General features: G+C 40.1%; 69 non-coding genes across 69 annotated transcripts; all 69 read right to left on the bottom strand.

Annotated features, from left to right (window-relative positions):
• Positions 1–72: 72 nt before the first annotated feature.
• trnat-ugu (transfer RNA threonine (anticodon UGU)) lies at positions 73–145 on the bottom strand. The gene has a single exon. It is a non-coding gene; the product is annotated as a tRNA-Thr (tRNA).
• Positions 146–261: 116 nt separating this feature from the next.
• On the bottom strand, positions 262–334 carry trnat-ugu (transfer RNA threonine (anticodon UGU)). Its single transcript has one exon. It is a non-coding gene; the product is annotated as a tRNA-Thr (tRNA).
• Positions 335–450: 116 nt separating this feature from the next.
• trnat-ugu (transfer RNA threonine (anticodon UGU)) lies at positions 451–523 on the bottom strand. Its single transcript has one exon. It is a non-coding gene; the product is annotated as a tRNA-Thr (tRNA).
• Positions 524–815: 292 nt separating this feature from the next.
• trnat-agu (transfer RNA threonine (anticodon AGU)) lies at positions 816–888 on the bottom strand. The gene has a single exon. It is a non-coding gene; the product is annotated as a tRNA-Thr (tRNA).
• Positions 889–999: 111 nt separating this feature from the next.
• trnat-ugu (transfer RNA threonine (anticodon UGU)) lies at positions 1,000–1,072 on the bottom strand. The gene has a single exon. It is a non-coding gene; the product is annotated as a tRNA-Thr (tRNA).
• Positions 1,073–1,729: 657 nt separating this feature from the next.
• On the bottom strand, positions 1,730–1,802 carry trnat-agu (transfer RNA threonine (anticodon AGU)). The gene has a single exon. It is a non-coding gene; the product is annotated as a tRNA-Thr (tRNA).
• A 297-nt stretch (positions 1,803–2,099) lies between these two features.
• trnat-agu (transfer RNA threonine (anticodon AGU)) lies at positions 2,100–2,172 on the bottom strand. The gene has a single exon. It is a non-coding gene; the product is annotated as a tRNA-Thr (tRNA).
• A 292-nt stretch (positions 2,173–2,464) lies between these two features.
• On the bottom strand, positions 2,465–2,537 carry trnat-agu (transfer RNA threonine (anticodon AGU)). The gene has a single exon. It is a non-coding gene; the product is annotated as a tRNA-Thr (tRNA).
• A 111-nt stretch (positions 2,538–2,648) lies between these two features.
• Positions 2,649–2,721, bottom strand: trnat-agu (transfer RNA threonine (anticodon AGU)). Its single transcript has one exon. It is a non-coding gene; the product is annotated as a tRNA-Thr (tRNA).
• A 111-nt stretch (positions 2,722–2,832) lies between these two features.
• trnat-ugu (transfer RNA threonine (anticodon UGU)) lies at positions 2,833–2,905 on the bottom strand. The gene has a single exon. It is a non-coding gene; the product is annotated as a tRNA-Thr (tRNA).
• Positions 2,906–3,375: 470 nt separating this feature from the next.
• trnat-cgu (transfer RNA threonine (anticodon CGU)) lies at positions 3,376–3,448 on the bottom strand. The gene has a single exon. It is a non-coding gene; the product is annotated as a tRNA-Thr (tRNA).
• Positions 3,449–3,559: 111 nt separating this feature from the next.
• On the bottom strand, positions 3,560–3,632 carry trnat-cgu (transfer RNA threonine (anticodon CGU)). Its single transcript has one exon. It is a non-coding gene; the product is annotated as a tRNA-Thr (tRNA).
• A 192-nt stretch (positions 3,633–3,824) lies between these two features.
• Positions 3,825–3,897, bottom strand: trnat-cgu (transfer RNA threonine (anticodon CGU)). The gene has a single exon. It is a non-coding gene; the product is annotated as a tRNA-Thr (tRNA).
• Positions 3,898–4,261: 364 nt separating this feature from the next.
• On the bottom strand, positions 4,262–4,334 carry trnat-ugu (transfer RNA threonine (anticodon UGU)). The gene has a single exon. It is a non-coding gene; the product is annotated as a tRNA-Thr (tRNA).
• A 288-nt stretch (positions 4,335–4,622) lies between these two features.
• Positions 4,623–4,695, bottom strand: trnat-agu (transfer RNA threonine (anticodon AGU)). The gene has a single exon. It is a non-coding gene; the product is annotated as a tRNA-Thr (tRNA).
• Positions 4,696–4,987: 292 nt separating this feature from the next.
• trnat-agu (transfer RNA threonine (anticodon AGU)) lies at positions 4,988–5,060 on the bottom strand. The gene has a single exon. It is a non-coding gene; the product is annotated as a tRNA-Thr (tRNA).
• Positions 5,061–5,352: 292 nt separating this feature from the next.
• Positions 5,353–5,425, bottom strand: trnat-agu (transfer RNA threonine (anticodon AGU)). The gene has a single exon. It is a non-coding gene; the product is annotated as a tRNA-Thr (tRNA).
• A 292-nt stretch (positions 5,426–5,717) lies between these two features.
• trnat-agu (transfer RNA threonine (anticodon AGU)) lies at positions 5,718–5,790 on the bottom strand. Its single transcript has one exon. It is a non-coding gene; the product is annotated as a tRNA-Thr (tRNA).
• A 292-nt stretch (positions 5,791–6,082) lies between these two features.
• Positions 6,083–6,155, bottom strand: trnat-agu (transfer RNA threonine (anticodon AGU)). Its single transcript has one exon. It is a non-coding gene; the product is annotated as a tRNA-Thr (tRNA).
• A 187-nt stretch (positions 6,156–6,342) lies between these two features.
• trnat-ugu (transfer RNA threonine (anticodon UGU)) lies at positions 6,343–6,415 on the bottom strand. Its single transcript has one exon. It is a non-coding gene; the product is annotated as a tRNA-Thr (tRNA).
• Positions 6,416–6,531: 116 nt separating this feature from the next.
• On the bottom strand, positions 6,532–6,604 carry trnat-ugu (transfer RNA threonine (anticodon UGU)). The gene has a single exon. It is a non-coding gene; the product is annotated as a tRNA-Thr (tRNA).
• A 111-nt stretch (positions 6,605–6,715) lies between these two features.
• Positions 6,716–6,788, bottom strand: trnat-cgu (transfer RNA threonine (anticodon CGU)). The gene has a single exon. It is a non-coding gene; the product is annotated as a tRNA-Thr (tRNA).
• Positions 6,789–6,980: 192 nt separating this feature from the next.
• On the bottom strand, positions 6,981–7,053 carry trnat-cgu (transfer RNA threonine (anticodon CGU)). Its single transcript has one exon. It is a non-coding gene; the product is annotated as a tRNA-Thr (tRNA).
• Positions 7,054–7,350: 297 nt separating this feature from the next.
• On the bottom strand, positions 7,351–7,423 carry trnat-agu (transfer RNA threonine (anticodon AGU)). Its single transcript has one exon. It is a non-coding gene; the product is annotated as a tRNA-Thr (tRNA).
• A 187-nt stretch (positions 7,424–7,610) lies between these two features.
• On the bottom strand, positions 7,611–7,683 carry trnat-ugu (transfer RNA threonine (anticodon UGU)). Its single transcript has one exon. It is a non-coding gene; the product is annotated as a tRNA-Thr (tRNA).
• A 364-nt stretch (positions 7,684–8,047) lies between these two features.
• trnat-ugu (transfer RNA threonine (anticodon UGU)) lies at positions 8,048–8,120 on the bottom strand. Its single transcript has one exon. It is a non-coding gene; the product is annotated as a tRNA-Thr (tRNA).
• A 288-nt stretch (positions 8,121–8,408) lies between these two features.
• trnat-agu (transfer RNA threonine (anticodon AGU)) lies at positions 8,409–8,481 on the bottom strand. The gene has a single exon. It is a non-coding gene; the product is annotated as a tRNA-Thr (tRNA).
• Positions 8,482–8,849: 368 nt separating this feature from the next.
• Positions 8,850–8,922, bottom strand: trnat-ugu (transfer RNA threonine (anticodon UGU)). The gene has a single exon. It is a non-coding gene; the product is annotated as a tRNA-Thr (tRNA).
• Positions 8,923–9,038: 116 nt separating this feature from the next.
• On the bottom strand, positions 9,039–9,111 carry trnat-cgu (transfer RNA threonine (anticodon CGU)). The gene has a single exon. It is a non-coding gene; the product is annotated as a tRNA-Thr (tRNA).
• A 192-nt stretch (positions 9,112–9,303) lies between these two features.
• On the bottom strand, positions 9,304–9,376 carry trnat-cgu (transfer RNA threonine (anticodon CGU)). The gene has a single exon. It is a non-coding gene; the product is annotated as a tRNA-Thr (tRNA).
• A 115-nt stretch (positions 9,377–9,491) lies between these two features.
• trnat-agu (transfer RNA threonine (anticodon AGU)) lies at positions 9,492–9,564 on the bottom strand. Its single transcript has one exon. It is a non-coding gene; the product is annotated as a tRNA-Thr (tRNA).
• A 187-nt stretch (positions 9,565–9,751) lies between these two features.
• On the bottom strand, positions 9,752–9,824 carry trnat-ugu (transfer RNA threonine (anticodon UGU)). The gene has a single exon. It is a non-coding gene; the product is annotated as a tRNA-Thr (tRNA).
• Positions 9,825–9,935: 111 nt separating this feature from the next.
• Positions 9,936–10,008, bottom strand: trnat-cgu (transfer RNA threonine (anticodon CGU)). Its single transcript has one exon. It is a non-coding gene; the product is annotated as a tRNA-Thr (tRNA).
• A 298-nt stretch (positions 10,009–10,306) lies between these two features.
• trnat-cgu (transfer RNA threonine (anticodon CGU)) lies at positions 10,307–10,379 on the bottom strand. The gene has a single exon. It is a non-coding gene; the product is annotated as a tRNA-Thr (tRNA).
• A 111-nt stretch (positions 10,380–10,490) lies between these two features.
• trnat-cgu (transfer RNA threonine (anticodon CGU)) lies at positions 10,491–10,563 on the bottom strand. The gene has a single exon. It is a non-coding gene; the product is annotated as a tRNA-Thr (tRNA).
• A 192-nt stretch (positions 10,564–10,755) lies between these two features.
• On the bottom strand, positions 10,756–10,828 carry trnat-cgu (transfer RNA threonine (anticodon CGU)). Its single transcript has one exon. It is a non-coding gene; the product is annotated as a tRNA-Thr (tRNA).
• A 465-nt stretch (positions 10,829–11,293) lies between these two features.
• Positions 11,294–11,366, bottom strand: trnat-agu (transfer RNA threonine (anticodon AGU)). Its single transcript has one exon. It is a non-coding gene; the product is annotated as a tRNA-Thr (tRNA).
• A 292-nt stretch (positions 11,367–11,658) lies between these two features.
• On the bottom strand, positions 11,659–11,731 carry trnat-agu (transfer RNA threonine (anticodon AGU)). The gene has a single exon. It is a non-coding gene; the product is annotated as a tRNA-Thr (tRNA).
• A 368-nt stretch (positions 11,732–12,099) lies between these two features.
• On the bottom strand, positions 12,100–12,172 carry trnat-ugu (transfer RNA threonine (anticodon UGU)). Its single transcript has one exon. It is a non-coding gene; the product is annotated as a tRNA-Thr (tRNA).
• A 116-nt stretch (positions 12,173–12,288) lies between these two features.
• trnat-cgu (transfer RNA threonine (anticodon CGU)) lies at positions 12,289–12,361 on the bottom strand. Its single transcript has one exon. It is a non-coding gene; the product is annotated as a tRNA-Thr (tRNA).
• Positions 12,362–12,553: 192 nt separating this feature from the next.
• Positions 12,554–12,626, bottom strand: trnat-cgu (transfer RNA threonine (anticodon CGU)). Its single transcript has one exon. It is a non-coding gene; the product is annotated as a tRNA-Thr (tRNA).
• A 297-nt stretch (positions 12,627–12,923) lies between these two features.
• trnat-agu (transfer RNA threonine (anticodon AGU)) lies at positions 12,924–12,996 on the bottom strand. The gene has a single exon. It is a non-coding gene; the product is annotated as a tRNA-Thr (tRNA).
• Positions 12,997–13,183: 187 nt separating this feature from the next.
• trnat-ugu (transfer RNA threonine (anticodon UGU)) lies at positions 13,184–13,256 on the bottom strand. Its single transcript has one exon. It is a non-coding gene; the product is annotated as a tRNA-Thr (tRNA).
• A 364-nt stretch (positions 13,257–13,620) lies between these two features.
• On the bottom strand, positions 13,621–13,693 carry trnat-ugu (transfer RNA threonine (anticodon UGU)). Its single transcript has one exon. It is a non-coding gene; the product is annotated as a tRNA-Thr (tRNA).
• A 288-nt stretch (positions 13,694–13,981) lies between these two features.
• trnat-agu (transfer RNA threonine (anticodon AGU)) lies at positions 13,982–14,054 on the bottom strand. The gene has a single exon. It is a non-coding gene; the product is annotated as a tRNA-Thr (tRNA).
• A 292-nt stretch (positions 14,055–14,346) lies between these two features.
• On the bottom strand, positions 14,347–14,419 carry trnat-agu (transfer RNA threonine (anticodon AGU)). Its single transcript has one exon. It is a non-coding gene; the product is annotated as a tRNA-Thr (tRNA).
• A 187-nt stretch (positions 14,420–14,606) lies between these two features.
• On the bottom strand, positions 14,607–14,679 carry trnat-ugu (transfer RNA threonine (anticodon UGU)). The gene has a single exon. It is a non-coding gene; the product is annotated as a tRNA-Thr (tRNA).
• Positions 14,680–14,790: 111 nt separating this feature from the next.
• trnat-cgu (transfer RNA threonine (anticodon CGU)) lies at positions 14,791–14,863 on the bottom strand. The gene has a single exon. It is a non-coding gene; the product is annotated as a tRNA-Thr (tRNA).
• A 298-nt stretch (positions 14,864–15,161) lies between these two features.
• trnat-cgu (transfer RNA threonine (anticodon CGU)) lies at positions 15,162–15,234 on the bottom strand. Its single transcript has one exon. It is a non-coding gene; the product is annotated as a tRNA-Thr (tRNA).
• A 111-nt stretch (positions 15,235–15,345) lies between these two features.
• trnat-cgu (transfer RNA threonine (anticodon CGU)) lies at positions 15,346–15,418 on the bottom strand. Its single transcript has one exon. It is a non-coding gene; the product is annotated as a tRNA-Thr (tRNA).
• A 192-nt stretch (positions 15,419–15,610) lies between these two features.
• On the bottom strand, positions 15,611–15,683 carry trnat-cgu (transfer RNA threonine (anticodon CGU)). The gene has a single exon. It is a non-coding gene; the product is annotated as a tRNA-Thr (tRNA).
• Positions 15,684–16,148: 465 nt separating this feature from the next.
• trnat-agu (transfer RNA threonine (anticodon AGU)) lies at positions 16,149–16,221 on the bottom strand. Its single transcript has one exon. It is a non-coding gene; the product is annotated as a tRNA-Thr (tRNA).
• Positions 16,222–16,513: 292 nt separating this feature from the next.
• On the bottom strand, positions 16,514–16,592 carry trnat-agu (transfer RNA threonine (anticodon AGU)). The gene has a single exon. It is a non-coding gene; the product is annotated as a tRNA-Thr (tRNA).
• A 368-nt stretch (positions 16,593–16,960) lies between these two features.
• trnat-ugu (transfer RNA threonine (anticodon UGU)) lies at positions 16,961–17,033 on the bottom strand. The gene has a single exon. It is a non-coding gene; the product is annotated as a tRNA-Thr (tRNA).
• A 116-nt stretch (positions 17,034–17,149) lies between these two features.
• Positions 17,150–17,222, bottom strand: trnat-cgu (transfer RNA threonine (anticodon CGU)). The gene has a single exon. It is a non-coding gene; the product is annotated as a tRNA-Thr (tRNA).
• A 111-nt stretch (positions 17,223–17,333) lies between these two features.
• On the bottom strand, positions 17,334–17,406 carry trnat-cgu (transfer RNA threonine (anticodon CGU)). Its single transcript has one exon. It is a non-coding gene; the product is annotated as a tRNA-Thr (tRNA).
• Positions 17,407–17,598: 192 nt separating this feature from the next.
• Positions 17,599–17,671, bottom strand: trnat-cgu (transfer RNA threonine (anticodon CGU)). Its single transcript has one exon. It is a non-coding gene; the product is annotated as a tRNA-Thr (tRNA).
• A 297-nt stretch (positions 17,672–17,968) lies between these two features.
• trnat-agu (transfer RNA threonine (anticodon AGU)) lies at positions 17,969–18,041 on the bottom strand. The gene has a single exon. It is a non-coding gene; the product is annotated as a tRNA-Thr (tRNA).
• Positions 18,042–18,228: 187 nt separating this feature from the next.
• On the bottom strand, positions 18,229–18,301 carry trnat-ugu (transfer RNA threonine (anticodon UGU)). Its single transcript has one exon. It is a non-coding gene; the product is annotated as a tRNA-Thr (tRNA).
• Positions 18,302–18,665: 364 nt separating this feature from the next.
• Positions 18,666–18,738, bottom strand: trnat-ugu (transfer RNA threonine (anticodon UGU)). The gene has a single exon. It is a non-coding gene; the product is annotated as a tRNA-Thr (tRNA).
• A 288-nt stretch (positions 18,739–19,026) lies between these two features.
• trnat-agu (transfer RNA threonine (anticodon AGU)) lies at positions 19,027–19,099 on the bottom strand. The gene has a single exon. It is a non-coding gene; the product is annotated as a tRNA-Thr (tRNA).
• A 292-nt stretch (positions 19,100–19,391) lies between these two features.
• trnat-agu (transfer RNA threonine (anticodon AGU)) lies at positions 19,392–19,464 on the bottom strand. The gene has a single exon. It is a non-coding gene; the product is annotated as a tRNA-Thr (tRNA).
• Positions 19,465–19,651: 187 nt separating this feature from the next.
• Positions 19,652–19,724, bottom strand: trnat-ugu (transfer RNA threonine (anticodon UGU)). Its single transcript has one exon. It is a non-coding gene; the product is annotated as a tRNA-Thr (tRNA).
• Positions 19,725–19,835: 111 nt separating this feature from the next.
• Positions 19,836–19,908, bottom strand: trnat-cgu (transfer RNA threonine (anticodon CGU)). The gene has a single exon. It is a non-coding gene; the product is annotated as a tRNA-Thr (tRNA).
• A 298-nt stretch (positions 19,909–20,206) lies between these two features.
• trnat-cgu (transfer RNA threonine (anticodon CGU)) lies at positions 20,207–20,279 on the bottom strand. Its single transcript has one exon. It is a non-coding gene; the product is annotated as a tRNA-Thr (tRNA).
• A 111-nt stretch (positions 20,280–20,390) lies between these two features.
• Positions 20,391–20,463, bottom strand: trnat-cgu (transfer RNA threonine (anticodon CGU)). Its single transcript has one exon. It is a non-coding gene; the product is annotated as a tRNA-Thr (tRNA).
• Positions 20,464–20,655: 192 nt separating this feature from the next.
• trnat-cgu (transfer RNA threonine (anticodon CGU)) lies at positions 20,656–20,728 on the bottom strand. The gene has a single exon. It is a non-coding gene; the product is annotated as a tRNA-Thr (tRNA).
• A 465-nt stretch (positions 20,729–21,193) lies between these two features.
• On the bottom strand, positions 21,194–21,266 carry trnat-agu (transfer RNA threonine (anticodon AGU)). Its single transcript has one exon. It is a non-coding gene; the product is annotated as a tRNA-Thr (tRNA).
• A 292-nt stretch (positions 21,267–21,558) lies between these two features.
• Positions 21,559–21,631, bottom strand: trnat-agu (transfer RNA threonine (anticodon AGU)). The gene has a single exon. It is a non-coding gene; the product is annotated as a tRNA-Thr (tRNA).
• Positions 21,632–21,708: the final 77 nt, after the last annotated feature.

Below are 21,708 nucleotides of genomic sequence, written 5' to 3'. Positions count from 1 at the left end.
AGTTGGCATCAGTTATGTGACATTCAAAAGAATCATTTTTGGTCAAATTGAAGGGAAGCAAGAGGAATAGCTAGGCTCCAATGAGAATTGAACTCATGACCCCTGGTTTACAAGACCAGTGCTCTGACCACTGAGCTATGGAGCCATATGAAATACTGTTATCATTTAAGTAAGCAGTATCTGCGACTGAGTTGGCATCAGTTATGTGACATTCAAAAGAATCATTTTTGGTCAAATTGAAGGGAAGCAAGAGGAATAGCTAGGCTCCAATGAGAATTGAACTCATGACCACTGGTTTACAAGACCAGTGCTCAAACCACTGAGCTATGGAGCCATATGAAATACTGTTATCATTTAAGTAAGCAGTATCTGCGACTGAGTTGGCATCAGTTATGTGACATTCAAAAGAATCATTTTTGGTCAAATTGAAGGGAAGCAAGAGGAATAGCTAGGCTCCAATGAGAATTGAACTCATGACCCCTGGTTTACAAGACCAGTGCTCTGACCACTGAGCTATGGAGCCATATGAAATACTGTTATCATTTAAGTAAGCAGTATCTGCGACTGAGTTGGCATCAGTTATGTGACATTCAAAAGAATCATTTTTGGTCAAATTGAAGGGAAGCAAGAGGAATAGCTAGGCTCCAATGAGAATTGAACTCATGACCCCTGGTTTACAAGACCAGTGCTATAACCATGGAGCCCTGTGAGATCTTGTTATCATTTAAGTAAGCAGGATCTGTGACTGAGTTGGCATCAAGTATATTGACAAGCATCATTCTTGGTCAAATTTAAGGGAGGCATGAACAATAGCTAGGCTCCAATGAGAATCGAACGCATGACCCCTGGTTTACTAGACCAGTGCTCAAACCACTGAGCTATGGAGCCCTGTGAGATCATGTAATCATTTAAGTAAGCAGTATCTGTGACTGAGTTGGCATCAAGTATATTGAAAAGCATAATTCTTGGTCAAATTTAAGGGAGGCAAGAACAATAGCTAGGCCCCAATGAGAATTGAACTCATGACCACTGGTTTACAAGACCAGTGCTCTAACCACTGAGCTATGGAGCCCTGTGAGATGTTTTATCATTTAAGTAAGCAGTATCTGCGACTTAGTTGGCATCAATTATGTGACATTCAAAAGAATCATTTTAGGTCAAATTTAAGGGAGGCAAGAACAATAGCTAGGCTCCAATGAGAATTGAACTCATGGTTTACTAGACTAGAGCTCTAACCACTGAGCTATGGAGCCGTATGAAATCTTGTTATCATTTAAGTAAGCACTATCTGTGACTGAGTTGGCATAAAGTATATTGAAAAGCATCATTCTTGGTCAAATTTAAGGGAGGCAAGAACAATAGCTAGGCTCCAATGAGAATTGAACTCATGACCCCTGATATACACTACCAGTGCTCTAACCACTGAGCTATGGAGCAATATCAAATAATGTTATCATTTAAGTAAGCAGTATCTGCGACTGAGTTGGCATCAGTTATGTGAAATTCAAAAGAATCATTTTAGGTCAAATTTAAGGGAAGCAAGAACAATAGCTAGGCTCCCATGAGAATTGAACTCATGACCCCTGGTTTACAAGACCAGTGCTCTAACCATGGAGCCCTGTGAGATCTTGTTATTATTTAAGTAAGCAGTATCATTGACTGAGTTGGCATGAAGCATATTGAAAAGCATCATTCTTGGTCAAATTTAAGGGAGGCAAGAACAATAGCTAGGCTCCAATGAGAATTGAACTCACGACCCCTGGTTTACTAGACCAGTGCTCTAACCACTGAGCTATGGAGCCCTGTGAGATGTTTTATCATTTAAGTAAGCAGTATCTGCGACTGAGTTGGCATCAATTATGTGACATTCAAAAGAATCATTTTAGGTCAAATTTAAGGGAGGCAAGAACAATAGCTAGGCTCCAATGAGAATTGAACTCATGGTTTACTAGACTACTGTAGAGCTCTAACCACTGAGCTATGGAGCCGTATGAAATCTTGTTATCATTTAAGTAAGCAGTATCATTGACTGAGTTGGCATGAAGCATATTGAAAAGCATCATTCTTGGTCAAATTTAAGGGAGGCAAGAACAATAGCTAGGCTCCAATGAGAATTGAACTCACGACCCCTGGTTTACTAGAGCAGTGCTCTAACCACTGAGCTATGGAGCCCTGTGAGATGTTTTATCATTTAAGTAAGCAGTATCTGCGACTGAGTTGGCATCAATTATGTGACATTCAAAAGAATCATTTTAGGTCAAATTTAAGGGAGGCAAGAACAATAGCTAGGCTCCAATGAGAATTGAACTCATGGTTTACTAGACTAGAGCTCTAACCACTGAGCTATGGAGCCGTGTGAAATCTTGTTATCATTTAAGTAAGCACTATCTGTGACTGAGTTGGCATCAAGTATATTGAAAAGCATCATTCTTGGTCAAATTTAAGGGAGGCAAGAACAATAGCGAGGCTCCAATGAGAATTGAACTCATGACCCCTGGTTTACTAGACCAGTGCTCTAACCACTGAGCTATGGAGCCGTATGAAATCTTGTTATCATTTAAGTAAGCAGTATCTGTGACTGAGTTGGCATGAAGCATATTGAAAAGCATCATTCTTGGTCAAATTTAAGGGAGGCAAGAACAATAGCTAGGCTCCAATGAGAATTGAACTCATGACCCCTGGTTTACTAGACCAGTGCTCTAACCACTGAACTATGGAGCCGTATGAAATCTTGTAATCATTTAAGTAAGCAGTATCATTGACTGAGTTGGCATGAAACATATTGAAAAGCATCATTCTTGGTCAAATTTAAGGGAGGCAAGAACAATAGCTAGGCTCCAATGAGAATTGAACACATGACCCCTGGTTTACAAGACCAGTGCTCTGACCACTGAGCTATGGAGCCATATGAAACACTGTTATCATTTAAGTAAGCAGTATCTGTGACTGAGTTGGCATCAAGTAAATTGAAAAGCATAATTCTAGGTCAAATTTAAGGGAGGCAAGAACAATAGCTAGGCTCCAATGAGAATAGAACTCATGGTTTACTAGACTAGAGCTCTAACCACTGAGCTATGGAGCCGTATGAAATATTGTTATCATTTAAGTAAGCAGTATCTGTGACTGAGTTGGTATCAAGTATATTGAAAAGCATCATCCTTGGTCAAATTTAAGGGAGGCAAGAACAATAGCTAGGCTCCAATGAGAATTGAACTCATGGTTTACTAGACCAGAGCTCTAACCACTGAGCTATGGAGCCCTGTGAGATCTTGTTATCATTTAAGTAAGCAGTATCTGTGACTGAGTTGGCATCAATTATGTGATAATCAAAAGAATCATTTTTGGTCAAATTGAAGGGAAGCAAGAACAATAGCTAGGCTCCAATGAGAATTGAACTCATGACCCCTGGTTTACGAGAACAGTGCTCTAACCACTGAGCTATGGAGCCGTATGAAATACTGCTATCATTTAAGTAAGCAGTATCTGTGACTGAGTTGGCATCAAGTATATTGAAAAGCATCATTCTTGGTCAAATTTAAGGGAGGCAAGAACAATAGCTAGGCTCCAATGAGAATTGAACTCATGACCCCTGGTTTACGAGACCAGTGCTCTGACCACTGATCTATGGAGCCGTAGGAAACACTGTTATCATTAAAGTAAGCAGTATCTGCGACTGAGTTGGCATCAAGTATGAGATATTCAAAAGCAACATTGTTGTTCAAATTGAAGGGAAGCAAGAAGAGTAGCCAGCCTGCCAGGAGAATTCAACTCATGAGCCCTGGTTTACAAGACCAACGCTTTCAGAGTTGGAACCACAAATGTTAAGTGCCCAATGAGAATTGAACTCATGACCTCTGGTTCACGAGACCAGTGCTCTAACCACTGAGCTATGGAGCCGTATGAAATCTTGCTATTATTTAAGTAAGCAGTATCTGTGACTGAGTTGGCATCAAGTATATTGAAAAGCATCATTCTTGGTCAAATTTAAGGGAGGCAAGAACAATAGCTAGGCTCCAATGAGAATTGAACTCATGGTTTACTAGACTAGAGCTCTAACCACTGAGCTATGGAGCCGTATGAAATCTTGTTATCATTTAAGTAAGCAGTATCTGTGACTGAGTTGGCATCAAGTATATTGAAAAGCATCATTCTTGGTCAAATTTAAGGGAGGCAAGAACAATAGCTAGGCTCCAATGAGAATTGAACTCATGACCCCTGGTTTAGAAGACCAGTGCTTTCAGACTTGGAACTACAACTGTTTAGGCCCCAATGAGAATTGAACTCATGACCCCTGGTTTACAAGACCAGTGCTGTAACCACTGAACTATGGAGCCCTGTGAGATCTTGTTATCATTTAAGTAAGCAGTATCTGTGACTGAGTTGGCATCAAGCACATTGAAAAGCATCATTCTTGGTCAAATTTAAGGGAGGCAAGAAAAATAGCTAGGCTCCAATGAGAATTGAACTCATGGTTTACTAGACTAGAGCTCTAACCACTGAGCTATGGAGCCGTATGAAATCTTGTTATCATTTAAGTAAGCAGTATCTGTGACTGAGTTGGCATCAAGTATATTGAAAAGCATCATTCTTGGTCAAATTTAAGGGAGGCAAGAACAATAGCTAGGCTCCAATGAGAATTGAACTCATGACCCCTGGTTTACTAGACCAGTGCTCTAACCACTGAGCTATGGAGCCCTGTGAGATGTTTTATCATTCAAGTAAGCACTATCTGTGACTTAGTTGGCATCAATTATGTGACATTCAAAATAATTATTTTAGGTCAAATTTAAGGGAGGCAAGAACAATAGCTACGCTCCAATGAGAATTGAACTCATGGTTTACTAGACTAGAGCTCTAACCACTGAGCTATGGAGCCGTATGAAATCTTGTTATCATTTAAGTAAGCAGTATCTGTGACTGAGTTGGCATCAAGTATATTGAAAAGCATCATTCTTGGTCAAATTTAAGGGAGGCAAGAACAATAGCTAGGCTCCAATGAGAATTGAACTCATGACCCCTGTTTTACTAGACCAGTGCTCTAACCACTGAGCTATGGAGCCCTGTGAGATGTTTTATCATTTAAGTAAGCACTATCTGTGACTTAGTTGGCATCAATTATGTGACATTCAAAATAATTATTTTAGGTCAAATTTAAGGGAAGCAAGAACAATAGCTAGGCTCCAATGAGAATTGAACTCATGGTTTACTAGACTAGAGCTCTAACCACTGATCTATGGAGCCGTATGAAATCTTGTTATCATTTAAGTAAGCAGTATCTGTGACTGAGTTGGCATCAAGTATATTGAAAAGCATCATTCTTGGTCAAATTTAAGGGAGGCAAGAACAATAGCTAGGCTCCAATGAGAATTGAACTCATGACCCCTGGTTTACTAGACCAGTGCTCTAACCACTGAGCTATGGAGCCCTGTGAGATGTTTTATCATTCAAGTAAGCACTATCTGTGACTTAGTTGGCATCAATTATGTGACATTCAAAATAATTATTTTAGGTCAAATTTAAGGGAGGCAAGAACAATAGCTAGGCTCCAATGAGAATTGAACTCATGGTTTACTAGACTAGAGCTCTAACCACTGAGCTATGGAGCCGTATGAAATCTTGTTATCATTTAAGTAAGCAGTATCTGTGACTGAGTTGGCATCAAGTATATTGAAAAGCATCATTCTTGGTCAAATTTAAGGGAGGCAAGAACAATAGCTAGGCTCCAATGAGAATTGAACTCATGACCCCTGGTTTACTAGACCAGTGCTCTAACCACTGAGCTATGGAGCCCTGTGAGATGTTTTATCATTTAAGTAAGCACTATCTGTGACTAAGTTGGCATCAATTATGTGACATTCAAAATAATTATTTTAGGTCAAATTTAAGGGAAGCAAGAACAATAGCTAGGCTCCAATGAGAATTGAACTCATGGTTTACTAGACTAGAGCTCTAACCACTGAGCTATGGAGCCGTATGAAATCTTGTTATCATTTAAGTAAGCAGTATCTGTGACTGAGTTGGCATCAAGTATTTTGAAAAGCATCATTCTTGGTCAAATTTAAGGGAGGCAAGAACAATAGCTAGGCTCCAATGAGAATTGAACTCATGACCCCTGGTTTACTAGACCAGTGCTCTAACCACTGAGCTATGGAGCCGTATGAAATCTTGTTATCATTTAAGTAAGCAGTATCTGTGACTGAGTTGGCATCAAGTATATTGAAAAGCATAATTCTAGGTCAAATTTAAGGGAGGCAAGAACAATAGCTAGGCTCCAATGAGAATTGAACTCATGACCCCTGGTTTAGAAGACCAGTGCTTTCAGACTTGGAACTACAACTGTTTAGGCCCCAATGAGAATTGAACTCATGACCCCTGGTTTACAAGACCAGTGCTGTAACCAATGAACTATGGAGCCCTGTGAGATCTTGTTATCATTTAAGTAAGCAGTATCTGTGACTGAGTTGGCATCAATTCTGTGATAATCAAAAGAATCATTTTTGGTCAAATTGAAGGGAAGCAAGAACAATAGCTAGGCTCCAATGAGAATTGAACTGATGACCCCTGGTTTACAAGACCAGTGCTCTAACCACTGAGCTATGGAGCCGTATGAAATACGGCTATCATTTAATTAAGCAGTATCTGTGACTGAGTTGGCATCAAGTATATTGAAAAGCATCATTCTTGGTCAAATTTAAGGGAGGCAAGAACAATAGCTAGGCTCCAATGAGAATTGAACTCATGACCCCTGGTTTACGAGACCAGTGCTCTGACCACTGAGCTATGGAGCCATATGAAACACTGTTATCATTTAAGTAAGCAGTATCTGCGACTGAGTTGGCATCAATTATGAGATATTCAAAAGCAACATTGTTGCTCAAATTGAAGGGAAGCAAGAAGAGTAGCCAGCCTGCCAGGAGAATTCAACTCATGAGCCCTGGTTTACAAGACCAATGCTTTCAGAGTTGGAACTACAAATTTTAAGGCCCCAATGAGAATTGAACTCATGACCCCTGGTTTACGAGACCAGTGCTCTAACCACTGAGCTATGGAGCCCTGTGAGATGTTTTATCATTTAAGTAAGCAGTATCTGCGACTGAGTTGGCATCAATTATGTGACATTCAAAAGAATCATTTTAGGTCAAATTTAAGGGAGGCAAGAACAATAGCTAGGCTCCAATGAGAATTGAACTCATGGTTTACTAGACCAGAGCTCTAACCAGTGAGCTGTGGAGCCGTATGAAATCTTGTTATCATTTAAGTAAGCAGTATCTTCGACTGAGTTGGCATCAATTATGTGATAATCAAAATAATCATTTTTGGTCAAATTGAAGGGAAGCAAGAACAATAGCTAGGCTCCAATGAGAATTGAACTCATGACCCCTGGTTTACTAGACCAGTGCTCTAACCACTGAGCTATGGAGCCATATGAAATCTTGTTATCATTTAAGTAGACAGTATCTGTGACTGAGTTGACATGAAGCATATTGAAAACCATCATTCTTGGTCAAATTTAAGGGAGGCAAGAACAATAGTTAGGCTCCAATGAGAATTGAACTCATGACCCCTGGTTTAGAAGACCAGTGCTTTCAGACTTGGAACTACAACTGTTTAGGCCCCAATGAGAATTGAACTCATGACCCCTGGTTTACAAGACCAGTGCTCTAACCACTGAACTATGGAGCCCTGTGAGATCTTCTTATCATTTAAGTAAGCAGTATTTGTGACTGAGTTGGCATCAAGCACATTGAAAAGCATCATTCTTGGTCAAATTTAAGGGAGGCAAGAACAATAGCTAGGCTCCAATGAGAATTGAACTCATGGTTTACTAGACTAGAGCTCTAACCACTGAGCTATGGAGCCGTATGAAATCTTGTTATCATTTAAGTAAGCAGTATCTGTGACTGAGGTGGCATCAAGTATATTGAAAAGCATCATTCTTGGTCAAATTTAAGGGAGGCAAGAACAATAGCTAGGCTCCAATGAGAATTGAACTCATGACCCCTGGTTTAGAAGACCAGTGCTTTCAGACTTGGAACTACAACTGTTTAGGCCCCAATGAGAATTGAACTCATGACCCCTGGTTTACAAGACCAGTGCTCTAACCACTGAACTATGGAGCCCTGTGAGATCTTGTTATCATTTAAGTAAGCAGTATCTGTGACTGAGTTGGCATCAAGCACATTGAAAAGCATCATTCTTGGTCAAATTTAAGGCAGGCAAGAACAATAGCTAGGCTCCAATGAGAATTGAAGTCATGGTTTACTAGACTAGAGCTCTAACCACTGAGCTATGGAGCCGTATGAAATCTTGTTATCATTTAAGTAAGCAGTATCTGTGACTGAGTTGGCATCAAGTATATTGAAAAGCATCATTCTTGGTCAAATTTAAGGGAGGCAAGAACAATAGCCAGGCTCCAATGAGAATTGAACTCATGACCCCTGGTTTACTAGACCAGTGCTCTAACCACTGAGCTATGGAGCCCTGTGAGATGTTTTATCATTCAAGTAAGCACAATCTGTGACTTAGTTGGCATCAATTATGTGACATTCAAAATAATTATTTTAGGTCAAATTTAAGGGAGGCAAGAACAATAGCTAGGCTCCAATGAGAATTGAACTCATGGTTTACTAGACTAGAGCTCTAACCACTGAGCTATGGAGCCGTATGAAATCTTGTTATCATTTAAGTAAGCAGTATCTGTGACTGAGTTGGCATCAAGTATATTGAAAAGCATCATTCTTGGTCAAATTTAAGGGAGGCAAGAACAATAGCTAGGCTCCAATGAGAATTGAACTCATGACCCCTGGTTTAGAAGACCAGTGCTTTCAGACTTGGAACTACAACTGATTAGGCCCCAATGAGAATTGAACTCATGACCCCTGGTTTACAAGACCAGTGCTCTAACCACTGAGCTATGGAGCCCTGTGAGATCTTGTTATCATTTAAGTAAGCAGTATCTGTGACTGAGTTGGCATCAATTATGTGATAATCAAAAGAATCATTTTTGGTCAAATTGAAGGGAAGCAAGAACAATAGCTAGGCTCCAATGAGAATTGAACTCATGACCCCTGGTTTACGAGACCAGTGCTCTAACCACTGAGCTATGGAGCCGTATGAAATACTGCTATCATTTAAGTAAGCAGTATCTGCGACTGAGTTGGCATCAAGTATGAGATATTCAAAAGCAACATTGTTGTTCAAATTGAAGGGAAGCAAGAAGAGTAGCCAGCCTGCCAGGAGAATTCAACTCATGAGCCCTGGTTTACAAGACCAATGCTTTCAGAGTTGGAACTACAAATTTTAAGGCCCCAATGAGAATTGAACTCATGACCCCTGGTTTACGAGACCAGTGCTCTAACCACTGAGCAATGGAGCCCTGTGAGATGTTTTATCATTTAAGTAAGCAGTATCTGCGACTGAGTTGGCATCAATTATGTGACATTCAAAAGAATCATTTTAGGTCAAATTTAAGGGAGGCAAGAACAATAGCTAGGCTCCAATGAGAATTGAACTCATGACCCCTGGTTTACTAGACCAGTGCTCTAACCACTGAGCTATGGAGCCGTATGAAATCTTGTTATCATTTAAGTAAGCAGTATCTGTGACTGAGTTGGCATCAAGTATATTGAAAAGCATAATTCTAGGTCAAATTTAAGGGAGGCAAGAACAATAGCTAGGCTCCAATGAGAATTGAACTCATGACCCCTGGTGTAGAAGACCAGTGCTTTCAGACTTGGAACTACAACCGTTTAGGCCCCAATGAGAATTGAACTCATGACCCCTGGTTTACAAGACCAGTGCTCTAACCACTGAGCTATGGAGCCCTGTGAGACCTTCTTATCATTTAAGTAAGCAGTATCTGTGACTGAGTTGGCATCAAGTATATTGAAAAGCATCATTTTTGGTCAAATTTAAGGGAGGCAAGAACAATAGCTAGGCTCCAATGAGAATTGAACTCATGACCCCTGGTTTACGAGACCAGTGCTCTGACCACTGAGCTATGGAGCCATATGAGACACTGTTATCATTTAAGTAAGCAGTATCTGCGGCTGAGTTGGCATCAATTATGTTACATTCAAAAGAATCATTTTAGGTCAAATTTAAGGGAGGCAAGAACAATAGCTAGGCTCCAATGAGAATTGAACTCATGGTTTACTAGACCAGAGCTCTAACCACTGAGCTATGGAGCCCTGTGAGATCTTGTTATCATTTAAGTAAGCAGTATCTGTGACTGAGTTGGCATCAATTATGTGATAATCAAAAGAATCATTTTTGGTCAAATTTAAGGGAAGCAAGAACAATAGCTAGGCTCCAATGAGAATTGAACTCATGACCCCTGGTTTACGAGAACAGTGCTCTAACCACTGAGCTATGGAGCCGTATGAAATACGGCTATCATTTAAGTAAGCAGTATCTGTGACTGAGTTGGCATCAAGTATATTGAAAAGCATCATTCTTGGTCAAATTTAAGGGAGGCAAGAACAATAGCTAGGCTCCAATGAGAATTGAACTCATGACCCCTGGTTAACGAGACCAGTGCTCTGACCACTGATCTATGGAGCCGTATGAAACACTGTTATCATTTAAGTAAGCAGTATCTGCGACTGAGTTGGCATCAAGTATGAGATATTCAAAAGCAACATTGTTGTTCAAATTGAAGGGAAGCAAGAAGAGTAGCCAGCCTGCCAGGAGAATTCAACTCATGAGCCCTGGTTTACAAGACCAACGCTTTCAGAGTTGGAACTACAAATGTTAAGTGCCCAATGAGAATTGAACTCATGACCTCTGGTTCACGAGACCAGTGCTCTAACCACTGAGCTATGGAGCCGTATGAAATCTTGCTATTATTTAAGTAAGCAGTATCTGTGACTGAGTTGGCATCAAGTATATTGAAAAGCATCATTCTTGGTCAAATTTAAGGGAGGCAAGAACAATAGCTAGGCTCCAATGAGAATTGAACTCATGGTTTACTAGACTAGAGCTCTAACCACTGAGCTATGGAGCCGTATGAAATCTTGTTATCATTTAAGTAAGCAGTATCTGTGACTGAGTTGGCATCAAGTATATTGAAAAGCATCATTCTTGGTCAAATTTAAGGGAGGCAAGAACAATAGCTAGGCTCCAATGAGAATTGAACTCATGGTTTACTAGACTAGAGCTCTAACCACTGAGCTATGGAGCCGTATGAAATCTTGTTATCATTTAAGTAAGCAGTATCTGTGACTGAGTTGGCATCAAGTATATTGAAAAGCATCATTCTTGGTCAAATTTAAGGGAGGCAAGAACAATAGCTAGGCTCCAATGAGAATTGAACTCATGACCCCTGGTTTACTAGACCAGTGCTCTAACCACTGAGCTATGGAGCCCTGTGAGATGTTTTATCATTCAAGTAAGCACAATCTGTGACTTAGTTGTCATCAATTATGTGACATTCAAAATAATTATTTTAGGTCAAATTTAAGGGAGGCAAGAACAATAGCTAGGCTCCAATGAGAATTGAACTCATGGTTTACTAGACTAGAGCTCTAACCACTGAGCTATGGAGCCGTATGAAATCTTGTTATCATTTAAGTAAGCAGTATCTGTGACTGAGTTGGCATCAAGTATATTGAAAAGCATCATTCTTGGTCAAATTTAAGGGAGGCAAGAACAATAGCCAGGCTCCAATGAGAATTGAACTCATGACCCCTGGTTTACTAGACCAGTGCTCTAACCACTGAGCTATGGAGCCCTGTGAGATGTTTTATCATTCAAGTAAGCACAATCTGTGACTTAGTTGGCATCAATTATGTGACATTCAAAATAATTATTTTAGGTCAAATTTAAGGGAGGCAAGAACAATAGCTAGGCTCCAATGAGAATTGAACTCATGGTTTACTAGACTAGAGCTCTAACCACTGAGCTATGGAGCCGTATGAAATCTTGTTATCATTTAAGTAAGCAGTATCTGTGACTGAGTTGGCATCAAGTATATTGAAAAGCATCATTCTTGGTCAAATTTAAGGGAGGCAAGAACAATAGCTAGGCTCCAATGAGAATTGAACTCATGACCCCTGGTTTAGAAGACCAGTGCTTTCAGACTTGGAACTACAACTGTTTAGGCCCCAATGAGAATTGAACTCATGACCCCTGGTTTACAAGACCAGTGCTCTAACCACTGAGCTATGGAGCCCTGTGAGATCTTGTTATCATTTAAGTAAGCAGTATCTGTGACTGAGTTGGCATCAATTATGTGATAATCAAAAGAATCATTTTTGGTCAAATTGAAGGGAAGCAAGAACAATAGCTAGGCTCCAATGAGAATTGAACTCATGACCCCTGGTTTACGAGACCAGTGCTCTAACCACTGAGCTATGGAGCCGTATGAAATACTGCTATCATTTAAGTAAGCAGTATCTGCGACTGAGTTGGCATCAAGTATGAGATATTCAAAAGCAACATTGTTGTTCAAATTGAAGGGAAGCAAGAAGAGTAGCCAGCCTGCCAGGAGAATTCAACTCATGAGCCCTGGTTTACAAGACCAATGCTTTCAGAGTTGGAACTACAAATTTTAAGGCCCCAATGAGAATTGAACTCATGACCCCTGGTTTACGAGACCAGTGCTCTAACCACTGAGCAATGGAGCCCTGTGAGATGTTTTATCATTTAAGTAAGCAGTATCTGCGACTGAGTTGGCATCAATTATGTGACATTCAAAAGAATCATTTTAGGTCAAATTTAAGGGAGGCAAGAACAATAGCTAGGCTCCAATGAGAATTGAACTCATTGTTTACTAGACCAGAGCTCTAACCAGTGAGCTGTGGAGCCGTATGAAATCTTGTTATCATTTAAGTAAGCAGTATCTGCGACTGAGTTGGCATCAATTATGTGATAATCCAAATAATCATTTTTGGTCAAATTGAAGGGAAGCAAGAACAATAGCTAGTCTCCAATGAGAATTGAACTCATGACCCCTGGTTTACTAGACCAGTGCTCTAACCACTGAGCTATGGAGCCATATGAAATCTTGTTATCATTTAAGTAGACAGTATCTGTGACTGAGTTGACATGAAGCATATTGAAAAGCATCATTCTTGGTCAAATTTAAGGGAGGCAAGAACAATAGCTAGGCTCCAATGAGAATTGAACTCATGACCCCTGGTTTAGAAGACCAGTGCTTTCAGACTTGGAACTACAACTGTTTAGGCCCCAATGAGAATTGAACTCATGACCCCTGGTTTACAAGACCAGTGCTCTAACCACTGAACTATGGAGCCCTGTGAGATCTTGTTATCATTTAAGTAAGCAGTATCTGTGACTGAGTTGGCATCAAGCACATTGAAAAGCATCATTCTTGGTCAAATTTAAGGGAGGCAAGAACAATAGCTAGGCTCCAATGAGAATTGAACTCATGGTTTACTAGACTAGAGCTCTAACCACTGAGCTATGGAGCCGTATGAAATCTTGTTATCATTTAAGTAAGCAGTATCTGTGACTGAGTTGGCATCAAGTATATTGAAAAGCATCATTCTTGGTCAAATTTAAGGGAGGCAAGAACAATAGCTAGGCTCCAATGAGAATTGAACTCATGACCCCTGGTTTAGAAGACCAGTGCTTTCAGACTTGGAACTACAACTGTTTAGGCCCCAATGAGAATTGAACTCATGACCCCTGGTTTACAAGACCAGTGCTCTAACCACTGAACTATGGAGCCCTGTGAGATCTTGTTATCATTTAAGTAAGCAGTATCTGTGACTGAGTTGGCATCAAGCACATTGAAAAGCATCATTCTTGGTCAAATTTAAGGGAGGCAAGAACAATAGCTAGGCTCCAATGAGAATTGAACTCATGGTTTACTAGACTAGAGCTCTAACCACTGAGCTATGGAGCCGTATGAAATCTTGTAATCATTTAAGTAAGCAGTATCTGTGACTGAGTTGGCATCAAGTATATTGAAAAGCATCATTCTTGGTCAAATTTAAGGGAGGCAAGAACAATAGCTAGGCTCCAATGAGAATTGAACTCATGACCCCTGTTTTACTAGACCAGTGCTCTAACCACTGAGCTATGGAGCCCTGTGAGATGTTTTATCATTTAAGTAAGCACTATCTGTGACTTAGTTGGCATCAATTATGTGACATTCAAAATAATTATTTTAGGTCAAATTTAAGGGAAGCAAGAACAATAGCTAGGCTCCAATGAGAATTGAACTCATGGTTTACTAGACTAGAGCTCTAACCACTGATCTATGGAGCCGTATGAAATCTTGTTATCATTTAAGTAAGCAGTATCTGTGACTGAGTTGGCATCAAGTATATTGAAAAGCATCATTCTTGGTCAAATTTAAGGGAGGCAAGAACAATAGCTAGGCTCCAATGAGAATTGAACTCATGACCCCTGGTTTACTAGACCAGTGCTCTAACCACTGAGCTATGGAGCCGTATGAAATCTTGTTATCATTTAAGTAAGCAGTATCTGTGACTGAGTTGGCATCAAGTATATTGAAAAGCATAATTCTAGGTCAAATTTAAGGGAGGCAAGAACAATAGCTAGGCTCCAATGAGAATTGAACTCATGACCCCTGGTGTAGAAGACCAGTGCTTTCAGACTTGGAACTACAACCGTTTAGGCCCCAATGAGAATTGAACTCATGACCCCTGGTTTACAAGACCAGTGCTCTAACCACTGAGCTATGGAGCCCTGTGAGACCTTCTTATCATTTAAGTAAGCAGTATCTGTGACTGAGTTGGCATCAAGTATATTGAAAAGCATCATTTTTGGTCAAATTTAAGGGAGGCAAGAACAATAGCTAGGCTCCAATGAGAATTGAACTCATGACCCCTGGTTTACGAGACCAGTGCTCTGACCACTGAGCTATGGAGCCATATGAGACACTGTTATCATTTAAGTAAGCAGTATCTGCGGCTGAGTTGGCATCAATTATGTTACATTCAAAAGAATCATTTTAGGTCAAATTTAAGGGAGGCAAGAACAATAGCTAGGCTCCAATGAGAATTGAACTCATGGTTTACTAGACCAGAGCTCTAACCACTGAGCTATGGAGCCCTGTGAGATCTTGTTATCATTTAAGTAAGCAGTATCTGTGACTGAGTTGGCATCAATTATGTGATAATCAAAAGAATCATTTTTGGTCAAATTGAAGGGAAGCAAGAACAATAGCTAGGCTCCAATGAGAATTGAACTCATGACCCCTGGTTTACGAGAACAGTGCTCTAACCACTGAGCTATGGAGCCGTATGAAATACTGCTATCATTTAAGTAAGCAGTATCTGTGACTGAGTTGGCATCAAGTATATTGAAAAGCATCATTCTTGGTCAAATTTAAGTGAGGCAAGAACAATAGCTAGGCTCCAATGAGAATTGAACTCATGACCCCTGGTTAACGAGACCAGTGCTCTGACCACTGATCTATGGAGCCGTATGAAACACTGTTATCATTTAAGTAAGCAGTATCTGCGACTGAGTTGGCATCAAGTATGAGATATTCAAAAGCAACATTGTTGTTCAAATTGAAGGGAAGCAAGAAGAGTAGCCAGCCTGCCAGGAGAATTCAACTCATGAGCCCTGGTTTACAAGACCAACGCTTTCAGAGTTGGAACTACAAATGTTAAGTGCCCAATGAGAATTGAACTCATGACCTCTGGTTCACGAGACCAGTGCTCTAACCACTGAGCTATGGAGCCGTATGAAATCTTGCTATTATTTAAGTAAGCAGTATCTGTGACTGAGTTGGCATCAAGTATATTGAAAAGCATCATTCTTGGTCAAATTTAAGGGAGGCAAGAACAATAGCTAGGCTCCAATGAGAATTGAACTCATGGTTTACTAGACTAGAGCTCTAACCACTGAGCTATGGAGCCGTATGAAATCTTGTTATCATTTAAGTAAGCAGTATCTGTGACTGAGTTGGCATCAAGTATATTGAAAAGCATCATTCTTGGTCAAATTTAAGGGAGGCAAGAACAATAGCTAGGCTCCAATGAGAATTGAACTCATGGTTTACTAGACTAGAGCTCTAACCACTGAGCTATGGAGCCGTATGAAATCTTGTTATCATTTAAGTAAGCAGTATCTGTGACTGAGTTGGCATCAAGTATATTGAAAAGCATCATTCTTGGTCAAATTTAAGGGAGGCAAGAACAATAGCTAGGCTCCAATGAGAATTGAACTCATGACCCCTGGTTTACTAGACCAGTGCTCTAACCACTGAGCTATGGAGCCCTGTGAGATGTTTTATCATTCAAGTAAGCACAATCTGTGACTTAGTTGTCATCAATTATGTGACATTCAAAATAATTATTTTAGGTCAAATTTAAGGGAGGCAAGAACAATAGCTAGGCTCCAATGAGAATTGAACTCATGGTTTACTAGACTAGAGCTCTAACCACTGAGCTATGGAGCCGTATGAAATCTTGTTATCATTTAAGTAAGCAGTATCTGTGACTGAGTTGGCATCAAGTATATTGAAAAGCATCATTCTTGGTCAAATTTAAGGGAGGCAAGAACAATAGCTAGGCTCCAATGAGAATTGAACTCATGACCCCTGTTTTACTAGACCAGTGCTCTAACCACTGAGCTAAAGCTATGGAGCCCTGTGAGATGTTTTATCATTTAAGTAAGCACTATCTGTGACTTAGTTGGCATCAATTATGTGACATTCAAAATAATTATTTTAGGTCGAATTTAAGGGAAGCGAGAACAATAGCTAGGCTCCAATGAGAATTGAACTCATGGTTTACTAGACTAGAGCTCTAACCACTGATCTATGGAGCCGTATGAAATCTTGTTATCATTTAAGTAAGCAGTATCTGTGACTGAGTTGGCATCAAGTATATTGAAAAGCATAATTCTAGGTCAAATTTAAGGGAGGCAAGAACAATAGCTAGGCTCCAATGAGAATTGAACTCATGACCCCTGGTTTAGAAGACCAGTGCTTTCAGACTTGGAACTACAACTGTTTAGGCCCCAATGAGAATTGAACTCATGACCCCTGGTTTACAAGACCAGTGATCTAACCACTGAGCTATGGAGCCCTGTGAGATCTTGTTATCATTTAAGTAAGCAGTATCTGTGACTGAGTTGGCATCAATTATGTGACAATCAAAAGAATCATTTTTGGTCAAATTGAAGGGAAGCAAGAACAATAGCTAGGCTCCAATGAGAATTGAACTCATGACCCCTGGTTTACGAGACCAGTGCTCTAACCACTGAGCTATGGAGCCGTATGAAATACTGCTATCATTTAAGTAAGCAGTATCTGTGACTGAGTTGGCATCAAGTATATTGAAAAGCATCATTCTTGGTCAAATTTAAGGGAGGCAAGAACAATAGCTAGGCTCCAATGAGAATTGAACTCATGACCCCTGGTTTACGAGACCAGTGCTCTGACCACTGATCTATGGAGCCGTATGAAACACTGTTATCATTTAAGTAAGCAGTATCTGCGACTGAGTTGGCATCAAGTATGAGATATTCAAAAGCAACATTGTTGTTCAAATTGAAGGGAAGCAAGAAGAGTAGCCAGCCTGCCAGGAGAATTCAACTCATGAGCCCTGGTTTACAAGACCAATGCTTTCAGAGTTGGAACTACAAATTTTAAGGCCCCAATGAGAATTGAACTCATGACCCCTGGTTTACGAGACCAGTGCTCTAACCACTGAGCAATGGAGCCCTGTGAGATGTTTTATCATTTAAGTAAGCAGTATCTGCGACTGAGTTGGCATCAATTATGTGACATTCAAAAGAATCATTTTAGGTCAAATTTAAGGGAGGCAAGAACAATAGCTAGGCTCCAATGAGAATTGAACTCATGGTTTACTAGACCAGAGCTCTAACCAGTGAGCTGTGGAGCCGTATGAAATCTTGTTATCATTTAAGTAAGCAGTATCTGCGACTGAGTTGGCATCAATTATGTGATAATCCAAATAATCATTTTTGGTCAAATTGAAGGGAAGCAAGAACAATAGCTAGGCTCCAATGAGAATTGAACTCATGACCCCTGGTTTACTAGACCAGTGCTCTAACCACTGAGCTATGGAGCCATATGAAATCTTGTTATCATTTAAGTAGACAGTATCTGTGACTGAGTTGACATGAAGCATGTTGAAAAGCATCATTCTTGGTCAAATTTAAGGGAGGCAAGAACAATAGCTAGGCTCCAATGAGAATTTAACTCATGACCCCTGGTTTAGAAGACCAGTGCTTTCAGACTTGGAACTACAACTGTTTAGGCCCCAATGAGAATTGAACTCATGACCCCTGGTTTACAAGACCAGTGCTCTAACCACTGAACTATGGAGCCCTGTGAGATCTTGTTATCATTTAAGTAAGCAGTATCTGTGACTGAGTTGGCATCAAGCACATTGAAAAGCATCATTCTTGGTCAAATTTAAGGGAGGCAAGAACAATAGCTAGGCTCCAATGAGAATTGAACTCATGGTTTACTAGACTAGAGCTCTAACCACTGAGCTATGGAGCCGTATGAAATCTTGTTATCATTTAAGTAAGCAGTATCTGTGACTGAGTTGGCATCAAGTATATTGAAAAGCATCATTCTTGGTCAAATTTAAGGGAGGCAAGAACAATAGCTAGGCTCCAATGAGAATTGAACTCATGACCCCTGGTTTAGAAGACCAGTGCTTTCAGACTTGGAACTACAACTGTTTAGGCCCCAATGAGAATTGAACTCATGACCCCTGGTTTACAAGACCAGTGCTCTAACCACTGAACTATGGAGCCCTGTGAGATCTTGTTATCATTTAAGTAAGCAGTATCTGTGACTGAGTTGGCATCAAGCACATTGAAAAGCATCATTCTTGGTCAAATTTAAGGGAGGCAAGAACAATAGCTAGGCTCCAATGAGAATTGAACTCATGGTTTACTAGACTAGAGCTCTAACCACTGAGCTATGGAGCCGTATGAAATCTTGTAATCATTTAAGTAAGCAGTATCTGTGACTGAGTTGGCATCAAGTATATTGAAAAGCATCATTCTTGGTCAAATTTAAGGGAGGCAAGAACAATAGCTAGGCTCCAATGAGAATTGAACTCATGACCCCTGTTTTACTAGACCAGTTCTCTAACCACTGAGCTATGGAGCCCTGTGAGATGTTTTATCATTTAAGTAAGCACTATCTGTGACTTAGTTGGCATCAATTATGTGACATTCAAAATAATTATTTTAGGTCAAATTTAAGGGAAGCAAGAACAATAGCTAGGCTCCAATGAGAATTGAACTCATGGTTTACTAGACTAGAGCTCTAACCACTGATCTATGGAGCCGTATGAAATCTTGTTATCATTTAAGTAAGCAGTATCTGTGACTGAGTTGGCATCAAGTATATTGAAAAGCATCATTCTTGGTCAAATTTAAGGGAGGCAAGAACAATAGCTAGGCTCCAATGAGAATTGAACTCATGACCCCTGGTTTACTAGACCAGTGCTCTAACCACTGAGCTATGGAGCCGTATGAAATCTTGTTATCATTTAAGTAAGCAGTATCTGTGACTGAGTTGGCATCAAGTATATTGAAAAGCATAATTCTAGGTCAATTTTAAGGGAGGCAAGAACAATAGCTAGGCTCCAATGAGAATTGAACTCATGACCCCTGGTGTAGAAGACCAGTGCTTTCAGACTTGGAACTACAACCGTTTAGGCCCCAATGAGAATTGAACTCATGACCCCTGGTTTACAAGACCAGTGCTCTAACCACTGAGCTATGGAGCCCTGTGAGACCTTGTTATCATTTAAGTAAGCAGTATCTGTGACTGAGTTGGCATCAAGTATATTGAAAAGCATCATTTTTGGTCAAATTTAAGGGAGGCAAGAACAATAGCTAGGCTCCAATGAGAATTGAACTCATGACCCCTGGTTTACGAGACCAGTGCTCTGACCACTGAGCTATGGAGCCATATGAGACATTGTTATCATTTAAGTAAGCAGTATCTGCGACTGAGTTGGCATCAATTATGTTACATTCAAAAGAATCATTTTAGGTCAAATTTAAGGGAGGCAAGAACAATAGCTAGGCTCCAATGAGAATTGAACTCATGGTTTACTAGACCAGAGCTCTAACCACTGAGCTATGGAGCCCTGTGAGATCTTGTTATCATTTAAGTAAGCAGTATCTGTGACTGAGTTGGCATCAATTATGTGATAATCAAAAGAATCATTTTTGGTCAAATTGAAAGGAAGCAAGAACAATAGCTAGGCTCCAATGAGAATTGAACTCATGACCCCTGGTTTACGAGAACAGTGCTCTAACCACTGAGCTATGGAGCCGTATGAAATACTGCTATCATTTAAGTAAGCAGTATCTGTGACTGAGTTGGCATCAAGTATATTGAAAAGCATCATTCTTGGTCAAATTTAAGGGAGGCAAGAACAATAGCTAGGCTCCAATGAGAATTGAACTCATGACCCCTGGTTAACGAGACCAGTGCTCTGACCACTGATCTATGGAGCCGTATGAAACACTGTTATCATTTAAGTAAGCAGTATCTGCGACTGAGTTGGCATCAAGTATGAGATATTCAAAAGCAACATTGTTGTTCAAATTGAAGGGAAGCAAGAAGAGTAGCCAGCCTGCCAGGAGAATTCAACTCATGAGCCCTGGTTTACAAGACCAACGCTTTCAGAGTTGGAACTACAAATGTTAAGTGCCCAATGAGAATTGAACTCATGACCTCTGGTTCACGAGACCAGTGCTCTAACCACTGAGCTATGGAGCCGTATGAAATCTTGCTATTATTTAAGTAAGCAGTATCTGTGACTGAGTTGGCATCAAGTATATTGAAAAGCATCATTCTTGGTCAAATTTAAGGGAGGCAAGAACAATAGCTAGGCTCCAATGAGAATTGAACTCATGGTTTACTAGACTAGAGCTCTAACCACTGAGCTATGGAGCCGTATGAAATCTTGTTATCATTTAAGTAAGCAGTATCTGTGACTGAGTTGGCATCAAGTATATTGAAAAGCATCATTCTTGGTCAAATTTAAGGGAGGCAAGAACAATAGCTAGGCTCCAATGAGAATTGAACTCATGGTTTACTAGACTAGAGCTCTAACCACTGAGCTATGGAGCCGTATGAAATCTTGTTATCATTTAAGTAAGCAGTATCTGTGACTGAGTTGGCATCAAGTATATTGAAAAGCATCATTCTTGGTCAAATTTAAGGGAGGCAAGAACAATAGCTAGGCTCCAATGAGAATTGAACTCATGACCCCTGGTTTACTAGACCAGTGCTCTAACCACTGAGCTATGGAGCCCTGTGAGATGTTTTATCATTCAAGTAAGCACTATCTGTGACTTAGTTGGCATCAATTATGTGACATTCAAAATAATTATTTTAGGTCAAATTTAAGGGAGGCAAGAACAATAGCTAGGCTCCAATGAGAATTGAACTCATGGTTTACTAGACTAGAGCTCTAACCACTGAGCTATGGAGCCGTATGAAATCTTGTTATCATTTAAGTAAGCAGTATCTGTGACTGAGTTGGCATCAAGTATATTGAAAAGCATCATTCTTGGTCAAATTTAAGGGAGGCAAGAACAATAGCTAGGCTCCAATGAGAATTGAACTCATGACCCCTGTTTTACTAGACCAGTGCTCTAACCACTGAGCTATGGAGCCCTGTGAGATGTTTTATCATTTAAGTAAGCACTATCTGTGACTTAGTTGGCATCAATTATGTGACATTCAAAATAATT

Source organism: Callionymus lyra, chromosome 5, assembly GCF_982586985.1.
Source record: "Callionymus lyra chromosome 5, fCalLyr1.hap1.1, whole genome shotgun sequence".
Classification (NCBI taxonomy): domain Eukaryota; kingdom Metazoa; phylum Chordata; class Actinopteri; order Syngnathiformes; family Callionymidae; genus Callionymus; species Callionymus lyra.
The sequence above is the reverse complement of the archived record's forward strand: the minus strand, read 5'-3'. Positions and strand labels throughout refer to the sequence as shown.